Source organism: Rhipicephalus microplus, chromosome X, assembly GCF_043290135.1.
Source record: "Rhipicephalus microplus isolate Deutch F79 chromosome X, USDA_Rmic, whole genome shotgun sequence".
Taxonomy (NCBI): domain Eukaryota; kingdom Metazoa; phylum Arthropoda; class Arachnida; order Ixodida; family Ixodidae; genus Rhipicephalus; species Rhipicephalus microplus.
This window is the reverse complement of record NC_134710.1, coordinates 504,265,744-504,278,850: the sequence shown is the minus strand read 5'-3', so window position 1 is coordinate 504,278,850 and position 13,107 is coordinate 504,265,744.

Genomic DNA, 13,107 nt, shown 5'->3' with positions numbered 1-13,107 from the left:
TGTCCTCAACTGTGTTATCAGCTTTTTTTGCACGACGAGGCAGCAGCACCTGCAGTACTTAAGAAGAATTCCCAGGGGACTGCACCGCCTGCAGCAGTGACCGCAGTGTTAAATATTTGTTCGGCATTCCAAGAGCTTGACCATCCGTGGTTCTTTAACATTTACCTAATATAAAGTAAACCAATGTTTCTGCATTTCTCCCTCAGGTGCTCTCGCAACCGCTGCTGTCCGCATTAATGGGACACACGTGCACATTTTAAGTATATTGTAAGAGATCTTATGTGATCAGCTGCCATGGTGTTTCCAGAAACTTAGCAAGGAATTATGAAGCAGCAGCATAGTCTAGACCACTCACTGGGAAGGAATCATTTTGATAAAGTCTTTTGTAGTTAAGGTTTAGAACTGAAACCAAAATACGATTACGACGCCTACTTCACTTCAGGTTTTGGAAAAATCAAACACCGCAGGTTTTTACTTTGCGTGTAAATGCTACGCAGGCTTCTTTACTACCCCTTCCATCCAAGTATGACCTCAGAAACTTTGATGATGGCCTTGTGATCCGGGTCCACAGTCAAGCACAGTAGCCACAGTGCACAAGTATCATTTTTGTCGCTGCTGCCATTCCGCAGCCGCCGACAATCATTACCGTCGTCTGCTTCATGCTTGCGCACTGTCGTCTCGCTTTCTGTCTACGCAACACACGCCTACTACACTCATGTAACATGCTGTGGCACATCCACCACACTTTTCTTCTGGAATGGGACAACCCATATAAAACAGATAGTCTAGCATTTCAAGTACATTTTCCTCATTGGTAAATGCTGAACTAATAGAAAGAATAGGTACGCAGTCTAGTTTTCAATACAGAACTTTGTGAAAAATTAGTTTATTTATGCTCTTGCCAATGCTAAGATGGCATACACTTTCTGTAAGTAAATGCTTGTTGTGAAACTACAGTGTTGCGTTTTCAAAGCAGGGATTTATTATATTGCACACATTACAAGAAACATTATGCTGAATGAAACACTGTGTCAAATGACTACATAATACTACAACGCTATATATATATATATATATATATATATATATATATATATATATATATATATATATATATATATATATATATATATGAGATCTAACAGACAATAATGTCAAGGAACCTACTGAAACGTTCTGCATATACGGATCCGTACATACGCAATTATTGGACTACGGAAAGCGGCATCATGCGGAAAGATGCGAACATCCGCAGCTTACGGAAAGCGCCATATCATGCGAAATTACCCGATAAGCAGCTTACGGAAATCAGCATAATGCAGAAACCATGCATCTATCTGCTGCATCTTGCAAAGATCAAATGGACATCCTAGATCTCGAGTAAAAGCAATTGGCCATTCACGTTGTTTGCAAAAGCAAGTACTGTGTAGAAATATATATGAATATTTCATTCTTAATATGTTGCATGAAGGTGAAATATGATTGCTATCTGAAACAGCCTTGATGAGTAAACAAAGGCTTGAAAGAAACAATTGTGTTAAGAAGCTACTTAATGAGGGATTGAATCATCGGCATCTTTTTAATGGTCGTGATGCGGAAGCAAAATTACCTTTCAAATAAAATACATTACAAAACTACTGAATTAACATGCTAGCGATCATAAATGGTGGTTACATTGCAACACATTAATGCAGTGTTCTATGCAAGACCTAAAGAACTTATAAAGTTATTATTATCAATAGAGAAGCATTATTGTACACACCAGCCCTGCTACAATCAATATATTTTTTTATTTGTCTGTATGCTCCAGCTGTGAATGGTGACATTGCAGTGTTGATGGTACACAAATGAGGTAACTACACCGTAATTTCACGAGCTCCACCTAAGCCACAGGATGGTGGCACAAAACACAATGTAACAGCAATTTTAGAACGAAATGTTTAAACATAAATAATAATCATAGCACTGTGAAAGTGTGGCGCTGTGTTTGTCTCATGAACGCCTTGTGGAGATCGGCGAAATGCTGCTTGAGGCTCCGGCACCACTGTAATTTTGGAAGGTCACTGCCATAGAACTTATGTGTCCTTCATAGGCACCTGGAAATGAAAATAATTGGCACAAATAATGTCAGAGACACATGTTAGCACATTAGTTCACATGCACAAGAAATATAACACACAGAATGAAACTGAAAATGTAAGGCACACAATCTTTCATGTTATGCATATGTGAATAATAGAAGGAATGAGTGTTTAAATTAGTTCTGCCACATCAAAGAAAACAGCATGCTTATCACAGTGAAAATAACTAGGTTGTCACGATTTTCAATGGTAGAGATAATCGATTATTATGTCCTTATGAAATTATGGTTTAAATTCTTCCTGCACAGTAAAACTTTAGAAACTGCAAGTGAAAGCTCTCAATGTACATTTAATAGTGTGTGCATGTACATCTGCTGCCTTTATACTATACAGTTTGTGCACAAAATTGGCATCTTGAACAATTTTGAGAGTTAAACCTATGCAACTTATGAAGGTTAAAATCACCATGAAAGCAAGCAGGACAAGGCAGGTGCCATTAAAATCAGTGCAAGCCAGATAACTATAACCGAACTGCACACATATAGGGGAGCAAGAGTACCAGAAATTCGGCTGCTGACCCGCAGGTCGCGGTATCAAATCCCGGCTCCATTTCCGATGCAGTCAGAAATGCTGTAGGCACGTGTGCTCAGATTTGGGTGTACGTTAAAGAACCCCAAGTGGTCGAAGTTTCCAGTGCCCTCCACTACGGCGTCTCTCATAATCATATCGTGGTTTTCAGACGTGAAACCCCACATATAAATCAAGAATAACAGAAATAAACTGCCAACAGAAAAGTTGGGTGCATGTGCTATCTGTAAGTGTTTACACCTTACTACATACAGCATGCTCATTCCATTTTAAATACCGATATTGAAAATAACTGCTCTATTAGGAATGTAAAAGATAAGGTAGAACTGAACGACTCTACAAAAAGTGACCCTATTATGACATCACATTTTCTTATAACAAAATTGACTAAGACTCTGAAATATCATTATGCAAGAAAACATCTTCAAAAGAACAATCAAGTTTGAAGTCATATATTTTTAATATGGCTACTATGACTATAACCAAGAAATCGACCTCAACATGGCTAATGTTAGTTTTTAAGGCCTATGTTCACTAAACAATGAACTATACCACAAAAAGCACAGCGTTCAGGCAAAGCACCACACAAAAAAAGAAAGCAGTCCTTTTTGTTATTACCTACAGTGTCTTTAAAATGGTATTTTTACCTCTACTTCCCGCTTTTTATCAAAGTAACTGGTGTAAAACAAGTTAGCTGAAAATGCACTATGCCTCCAAAACCTGTTGGTTGAATGTGAATTTTAAAAAAATGGTGAAGCTTGCACTAAATTAGGCTCCACAAGCCTTGGAACAGCGAGACTGCATGACTCTTAGGACTACTTTGGTTACTTGTGTTTTGCTTCTGGGCCTATGCATAAAGACAAGGGCTTAACTGAATTGCTGCTAAAAAACAAATGCTTTCGAAATTGCCCGAGCGTCAAAGGATGCTCAAACAATTGTTGTTTTTCGCACTGGGCTATTCTACACCAAACATACAAACCATACTGCCTGGCGACCATCACAGATGTATAGTTTAAAAAATGATGGTAATTTACTCTTCTGAAAATAGCTATTTGCAGAAATATTTTGACGAGAAAAAAGTAGTGGTCACGTGGGTACCTTCAGAATTTCGCAGAATGTCGTGCGGGTGTTATTTGTGAAAAAAATTTCAAAGTACCGCTTTTTCTTGCCATATCAAATTTGATCTACATAATAAGTAAAGGTGCTTCTTAAAGTATTTGAAGCCGAGTAACATTAATGCAATTTTTCCCCTACATAGGCTTTGAAGAATTCAGCCAAACTGTTTATCATTTGCATTTCTTGTATGGCAATACTGCACTTTGTATGAATATTTGAGCCACAAATACTCACTGCAGAGAAGTTATATTTCACGAAAAAAAATAATGTTAGGTCCAGATTACAACTATCACTATATAATCGTTTTTGTCCACATTGAGATGCAACTTGAGCTGTGTGTTTGTCTAATTGAAAATTACTTTTATGTGTAAGTTGAAAGCAAATAAACAGTTCTTGTTATATGGCAAATGTTATCATTACAATTTTTGTTTAAATGAGGAAAATGATCTTTGAAGTCTCCTATTGAGGGCCATGGAGAACTTCGGAACGAAAGCTGTGGTATATCAAATGCAGAAAACAGCCATCGTAAGAAAACTTCAAAAATTCATTTCTACTTTAAGACAAAGTGTAATCATATAACTTGCCATATAAAGAGAACTGCTTCCTTGCTTTTGATGTGGCAAAAAAATTGCACTACTATTACTGAGCTTCATGCACTACACACAATCACCTTTACTTAATACCTAGGCCGAATTTGGTGTAGAAGAGGCAGTATTTTTGAAACACTTTTTACTTTTTATAAACAACACCCAGACGACATCCTGGCAAGTCCAGAAGGCACCAACGTGGCCTAATATTTTGTTCTCTGCGATATATTTTAGCATTTTGCTGTTTTCAATACAGTAACCAAGCACAATATTTTTTTAAAACACATTTAGTACGGTTGGCAAAATGGCTGGGATGTTTGATGTGTAATTGCTTCACTGCCAGCATTTATTCTTCCGAAGCTCAAGCTATCACCTCTCTGTTACTGCCTCCCTCACATACAATGCCTGCATAGGAAAGAAAAAGAAAGGCAGGTCCGACAAAGTTCGCAAGGCAAGATATTTTCATGTTGGATAAATTCATTACCATAAACAGCAGCAAAATAACATTCATTTTGAGTAGTCCAAGACACAAGCTATATACCAGCATACTAAGAGCCAAGCACAAACTTTTCATTTGAACATGTGTGGTGATAGACAGGAAGCACTTATTGCAAGACTGATCAGTCTGTAATTAACTGAATGAAGTACAATGCACTGTTCAATCCAACACCACATAGGCATCTTCGCTATAGCAAAGCCATGTGTCATTGATTCATGCACTAGATGGGACAATGCAAATGTAACAAAAAAGGTGAAAAAAGAAAACAAGGGAAAAAAAGAAGAAAAGGGGGGATACAAAGTAGGAGCAGTGTAGCACTACTTTTACTTTGCATCCCCCTTTTCTTTCTTCTTTTTTCTTCTTTTCTATCATTTATCTTTTTTTTGCTTCCCTTACCCCCAACCTCCGACAGGAGAACACTTTGTATCAGCGCAACCTAACTTGAAAAGAAGCAAGGGCTGCACTCTTCTGCGTTATAGGTTTTTTTTTTCAGACAAACATTTCCAACAGGCACACACGCCTACGCCAAAAGATGATGTCATTACTGACCCAATTTAATCACGCCAAGGATGACAAGGTGACTCCTAAAAAATAGGTCCTCCTATCGCAACATCGGCCAGCCTGTCTGAGGCACTTCCACTGTTCACCCTGATTACCCCACTAGATGTTTCCATCTGTCGACCCACATCTTCATTTTGGATAACACTAAGACGAGCTTACATTGATGAATACGCACGAAAGTTTAGTGATGTATCATGTATAAGATTAAGCAACTCTGTTAAAAAATTATTTATAGCTTGCTTCCAGGCTTTTTATACTGTAGCCTGAAACTTCGTAATGTCTTCTATGCACATGAACCAGATTGACAACGTAATGCACAACATGCTAAGAATACTGCGAGGAACATGATAACGACAAAACGACCGGCCACCCAAATTTTTCGCTGTACATGTTTATAAAATGTTCATGTACACCCAAAGGAGGTGCTTATGATACAAGCCGAAAAAACCTACAAGTAGGGCCTTGGAGCCTTCTGGAAGTAGTCGTGTTGCATTTTTTCTGTGGAGGGCTTTACACCCATAAGTGAGGAACAAAACTCCTGTATAATGAAGAATGTTGGCAGCTATCAGTTATAGAAAAACCTAATGCAGCTAATCTTCCCCGACACATCTGTACATTTAGAGAGGTGACGTAGCTTCTGTGATTGTGGCAGTAACTCCAACAGGACCAGTGCGAAAATTGGCACTACTTGGCTAGACAAATGTTCAAACATGCCTGCCCGACTCCCTCTAGCCATCCCGGCTGAATCTGACACATGATTTCTTAACTGCTGGCTGGACAAAAACAAAACCACTGAAGCACTCACCATACACAGCGTGAAGTTCCTCTGGAGTGGTCAACTTCGTCTTCTGCCATGAAAGAGCAGCACAGTTTACTAATAAGGCACTCCTTGCAATGGTTTTCAATGCCACACAGTGACCATGATGTTCCTGTCGAAGAGAGCTTCGGGAGTTTGGAGGGTGCTTGCTCTTTTCTGGGGGCTGCTGCCGCTCCTCGTTTTCTGCTCAAGGTCAACCTGCACAAAGTTGTAGACGAGGCTTTAAGAGTTGTATATAATGATATGCAAATTTTTGCTGAACACACATTTCCTCGTGGCACACTGGGGAATTTCTTATAAAACTTAAGGCCTCGCATATGCAAACATTTACAATCGATCCGAAGATGCACTCGACTCTAAAGGAGCAAGTTTGTTATGTAGTGTATATAAGAAAGGTCATTCAGCACAACCACAACTACAGTTGCACACGAAAACGACATTTTACACGATCGTGTTTATTTACATGGTCCATTTTATTTTATTTACACGGTCCATTTTACACGGTCCTGTTTTACACGATTTGGTCTGCATGAACTCTTGAATCGAGCACCATATGGATTGAAAGACACACACAGAGTTTGAGACAAACCTAGTTTCCCGTGGAGCATCCTCTTGCACTATAACAACACATCTCAATTTAGTTAGTTGGTCAGAACGAGGTGAAAACAGCTCGCACTTGAAAAGCACGGGCAGAAGGAATGACGCCTGCACCCTGTGCTCCCTGTACATTCTCGTTGAGGGTGCAGTTTTCACCTCATCCTTATGCAATTTCGCATTTATAGCATTGTTCGCTCCATAATATTTGTGGCATTAAAGTGTGTGATACCGTCATGTGTATCCCATGTAAATTATAAAAATAGAATACAAGATAGCTTGATTCAAAAATAACAAAGTTCATCCAGTGCCATGTCCTGTAGCCATTCTTTAGGCAAGTGGCAGAATGATTTATTCTTCAAAACATATCTTACTTGTAACCACTACAAGAGCTAACTCGTGCACTGGCACATTCTGTTTGCCTCTTCAGATTATAAGGTACCTTTTTTACACCAGAAAGTCTTCAAGAAGAATAGAAGTGTTGTAATTGTGAAGAAAGAAAAGTAGAAGGAAAAAAAGATAACCTGCCCTGTACAGGGACTGAGCCTGCGAACTTCGAAGAACATGTCCGATGCTCTATCAACTGAGCTACCATGGCGGCTATCCCTCTTCCATTTTGTACGGTATATATGTCCATTTATACATGGAAGAGTCAGTCAGCGCTGCTTGTTACCATTATGGCGAGTGTGGGACAGCTTTTTTTTGCCTACTGGCGATTACATTACGATTTCAATTACGTTACGATTACTTCCAATATCCCTATACTTCTTTGGCAGCATTATGCATCTGTCAGTTCTCAGAAAATCTGCTAGTCACAGGAGGTGGCAATGGTTCACCCTCCCACCTAAATGCATGTACTTGAACACATGCACAACTGATCAAAAAAAACAAGTCACACACTGCTAAGATTACTGAGATTCACTGTTTCAGATTCATGAGTAAAGGAAATAACTATAAATTTAAGGGTTTGTTGTCTTTGTTGAACACATTATAATGAGAACTAGCAGAAAATTATGCCAAACAAACTATAGGGGATGTTGTCAAAACTAACTTTAACAAAATTGTGAAAAGAAAAGTGAACAAAAACGTAACTTGGCAACGTTTTTTGACAATTGAATTGACATTACTTTTTATAACATCCCTATATTTTACTGGGTAATGTTGTCGGGTAATTCTCATTATTAGAGTGGTGAGTAGGCTGACAAAGAAAGCATATATGGCATTGATACTTCTTTTGAACACCTAATAGTTTGAGGACCTTAAAAGAGCGGAAGCTACTTTGAGTAGACCAGAATATTTAGTTGTAGCGAAAAAAAAAACGTAGACACATTTTTACCAGGCTTTTTAACACATTTTGAGACATAAAAGTGTATGCTGCCAGTAATGTTAAGTACCATTACTTTTGTCACACTATGCACTGTAGCAGGTGTAGTTAGAGTGGTGATAGTGAAGGATTAATCAAGCACGCCACCAACTGTGTTCACATCAATGGTCGCGTAGTTTAAAAATAAACCTGCTGATTAATAAAAAAAAAGTTTAGAGCATTTATGTTTTTATCCAAATCAAGTTAAACCAACTGGGTAAGCAAGCCATTTGCATAAAATCAAAAGGCATAAAGTGATTCATGTATTATAACTATGTGAACAATTTCAGCAACGCAGGGCAAAGTGACAACAGTTCTATTAAAAACCCCTCTCATTATAACATGCATGAAAAGCACCACACCAGAATATTTTATAGTGCATGTAATATCGAGACTACTAGACTGTCTATTGACCTTTTAGAAGAAGGGCATCTCCTTCACGTTCAAGGGGCAACCACTTAGCCTTTTCCTGAGCTTTTCTGTGAATATTTCCTGAATTTCAGATATCATTAGGATTGATTTAGAGTGAACAGATTTTGCTTACGCATTGAAACCTAATTCTGTATGTAACTGCAATTATGGATGCCAAACCACTTCCAATTAATTTTTAACATTTAACTCATTTTTTTAACTGCAGCAGCACAACTAGCTGTGGGTGCCCAAAAAGTAGCTAGAAACAATACCTTTACCTCTTTGAGCCTTCCGGAAGTGTTCAGCTTCTCAGTGCTCACCTTACAACATTTTTTTTAAATACGTGTTTGTGTGCCCACTAGTCTTGCTCCTTGTACAGTGAGGAGGAGCACATGGCAAGAAGAGACAAGAAAGAAGCATTGCGAAAAAAAGCGAAATAAGCGAGGACCTTTTTTGTATCGTACAATGTGTGTAACATTACTATTGCGACAACATATAGACAAATTATCACGGCTATGCATTCATTGTAGAGTCATACACAGCTGCAACACCACGACTAAATTTCAACCTTGTGTTGGTTTAGTATCCCTTTATAGTGGCAAGCTAATGATATCTGCATTTGTTTGGCACACATTGAGATGCAGCAAAATGTGATATGGTAATCTCATTTAGAATGCACATCATGTGGCTTCATTGTATATGTGGCTACAAGTAACTCTGGTTGCAAAGCAATATGGCAGAGCCTAAACAGACGTCACCGACCACTCCAATCTGAACTTGTCTTTGCTACTTGCCCATTATCATCCCAGCAAAAAATGAATAATTGAATCTGCTACAGGTATGTGCTAGCTTAGGCTAAGGACCAAGTATGAAGGGTGTTTTGTCATTATTGAGATCAGTTATTTGTTCAAGAACACTTGCTGTCAAACACAAATACATTGCTGTCGAAGCATCAAGACTCAAATATAAAGCAAAAAGAAGTGTCTCTTTAAAAATTACAGGCCACAAGGTGCAAGATAAATATTTGATATACTTAGGATGTAAGGCACGCACAAGAGGTGCTGCCATATTAAACTTTTCCTTGTGTTGAAACCTGCTTGCTTTACTCACCCAACACATCTGTAAAGATGCCGTGAAAACACCAAGAAGCTGATGCAGCAAGGTTGAACACATGTCCAGGGATTCAACCATTCCTAAGCAGCCCTACAGCCTCCACAGTCCTGCAACCATTTGTAAGATAGATATAGTTCTACCCAAAGTAGTTGGTTTACAGACACACATGCAAGACGCATAACCACTCTATAGAAAGTTTGCATGATAATGCGCTGGGTAGCAAAACGAGTGCCAATATCAAGTATCCCGGCCTGCCGCTTCTTTCTTTCCGTTCTTAATTAATCAATCTATGGTTAATAAGTGTTCCTCCAATGTGAAGTGTACTGGCAGTCCGGTGAAGAATCGCAATGTATATCAAACACAGTCCAATTCATGGCAAGTAAGCATTCAATAGCCTTTTGTGAGCTGTTCAAGAAAAGAGCATGAAGTTTAGATAAACCCATGTTTTTTATAAACACCATTCAATTTAATATAAAAGTTGTGAGCATTATGTGAAGGAACACGGATTAATGTTTAATCAATGATTTCTTATAATGTACTGATATGAATGCAACTAACTGAATATGAAACGATAATTTTTGCTTGAGAATTTAGAGTTATGAACACTATCGCACTTGCCAGCTGCATCTTGTTCAAAACAGCAGCAAGATAGGCTAGTTTCTGTAGGTAAGCAGTAATGAGCAGTGCAAAGTAACAACAAGAAACACCAGTAACAACAGTATGAAGCAAGCACAGACTGCCAACTGTATAATTTATTGCACAAAAGTTCGCCTGAATATCAGTCAGACAACTCGTGCAAATGAAGGTCCAGTTAGGAATGAACAAGTTACAAAATCAACAATGCCTGCTTTCACTAACAGGACCCTCATTCATATAAAGTATGCAGCGATAGGCCCCTACCGAGGTACGTCACAGCATGATGTCACTGGCACACGTAAAAGGTGTGGCTGGAAAAACACTCCCGCTGGTGGCTCAGCTCGGTACAGTCGTGTGGTGTTTGGGGCAAGTTTTAATTTTTCAAAGCTTGCACTTCATGTTACAATGTCGACATTAGCTGTAGTATGTGTCAGCAAACATCTAGCTGTGTGGTAAAATATTTGCCACGCTGTCTGTTTATCTTGAAGAAGTGAACACACGTGGTGGCCTGTGCGAGGAACAGTGGCATAGTCTTCAAAAATGTGCACTGTTGATTGCGGCATGTAGTGTGCATTGAAAGGTATTGAGAATATTGGTTCAACTGAGAATATTGTGTGTGGTGTGTGCAGTGTCAATAACAATGTGTCTTGTTTGCGAAGACATTAGCACTCATGGCAGGGACCGGTCGATGAAAAAAACTTGATTCGACATTTTAGTCAAGGTAAATATGCACTTGACGCGACCATCTGCGAGTGGGTACATCTCGGTGTTTGCGCTGTGTGCAGAAAAAAATTGCATGGTCACCGGGCTGGAAGATACCATTTGCTGAAGCTGCATGTATGAATCGCCCCGACGAGTACGCAAGCCCAATAAAGGTATAACTCGTTTTATCGAAGGCCTCATATGTCTTCATGTAATAAGCAGAGATATTGTTTCACATATACTCAGTACCTTTACCGCTCGATATTCATGAAGTGACAATGCAAACAACAAGTTTGTGTGTTAGGTCCTAAGGGAGCAATGTAAATATGCAAATAAGTTGTAGGTGTCAGATGCAGCGATGTAACTGCGCAAAAGATTATGTATATATTAGGCTACAGGTTTAGAATCGAATACTTCTCAGTGGTCTATCAGGAACGTCACAAACAACTTCCTTGCCAACCAGCCCTTGCACAGAGGGAGGGAATGGCTGGCACGGCGCTCGAAGTGTCGTCACACTATTTGCAAACATAGAGAGGTTTCTTACTTAGGCAACATTTTGCACAATATATTTTTTATGCAAGACTGTACTCGTCCACATTGATCATACTGATGTCTTTTGTTGTTACTTTGTGCTGTGAATTCCTAGGCATTTAGTCACCATGATCTTTAAAAGCTAAATTCAGTGTTCTCTCTCATATTGCTGACAACTGTGTTGTTGCATAAATTGGGCAAAAAAGCAACACAGAAAGGCTGTCACAATAAATACACCAACATGGGTATTCTCCTGCAAACAAAAGTCGGCACTGGTCCTGTCATTACCCGTCTTCCTTCTCTCTTTGCCTTGTTAGTGTTGAAACAGCCAAACACCTGATGAGTTAGATGAGAAATATTAACGCATCAAAACTATAAGTGCTTGCATCAGCAACTACACAACAGCGTGATAACCGCACCCCTGCCACACAGCAGCGAAACATATTTTGAATATGCTGGCCGTGTATTATTTTATAAAAAGCAACTCTGGCAGATTACAAAATCTCACATTGTGCATGCAAGTTTTCTTCAAAGTCAGGCGTACAATGTAGGTGCTGGCCGGTACATTATTAGTTACGAGCAAAAGCGTCTTGCAGGTACATATGCAGAATGCACGAACACCTCTCTCTCTACACTAGGCACACACATTATATCTTTTAACAAGCACACGCCACTGTTTAGGGGCATAATAACGCTCTACCGTGAACGTATGCTAATCAACCCACTTAGGCGGTTGGCTAGGTGAATCGAGCCAAGTTACAAATTGTATCGCCCGCGAACGTAAACAAAATGCTGCTTTCCATCAAATGGCACTGCAGGCTTCGTTTAATCAACAACGTAGCAAGCGCCGTGTGCGTCTTCCTCACTACATTGCACATATGAAAAAATCGATCACCATACACATGCATGTTGCCGCAGTTGTCTCGAATTAGCTCCAGTAAGGCCGCGCCGATGCGCCATGGCGCTGCTAGCGTTAGCGTTGTCAAAGCGAATCGGCAACCGCACTCGCAAGAGCGCGTGAGGTTGCCGTTTCACGACTCCTCGTTCGAGTGCAGCAACACACACTTGCACTGAGTGGCATACTTAGTCTACAGAAAAAAGTTTCCCCCTTACCTTTAGTTTCTTTCACACTGTCCTGAGGGAAGCAACCACAGGCGTCAGCCGTCCCCTCGGAGTCCTTCGAGCGCCCGCCCAACCCGCCGATTCCTTGGACGACTCGCACTTGATCCGCACTCGAACAACCGCGGGAATAGGGCGCAATCTTAGCACATCACACGAACGAGGAACGGCGCTTCCTTGCGTAAATTTAACATTTCGTGCTCTCGTGTGTAGCAGCGCGAACACATGAGAGAGCATGCCCACGGAGACAAAGACAAACAACATGTGACTATAGCTGTGAATGGATTTGGCTTGGATATCTGTGTGAGGAAAATAAAAAAAAAACATCTGTCGCTGCTATAAAATGAAAAAAAAATGTATGTTATCTGGCAAAATAACTTTAAAATTGA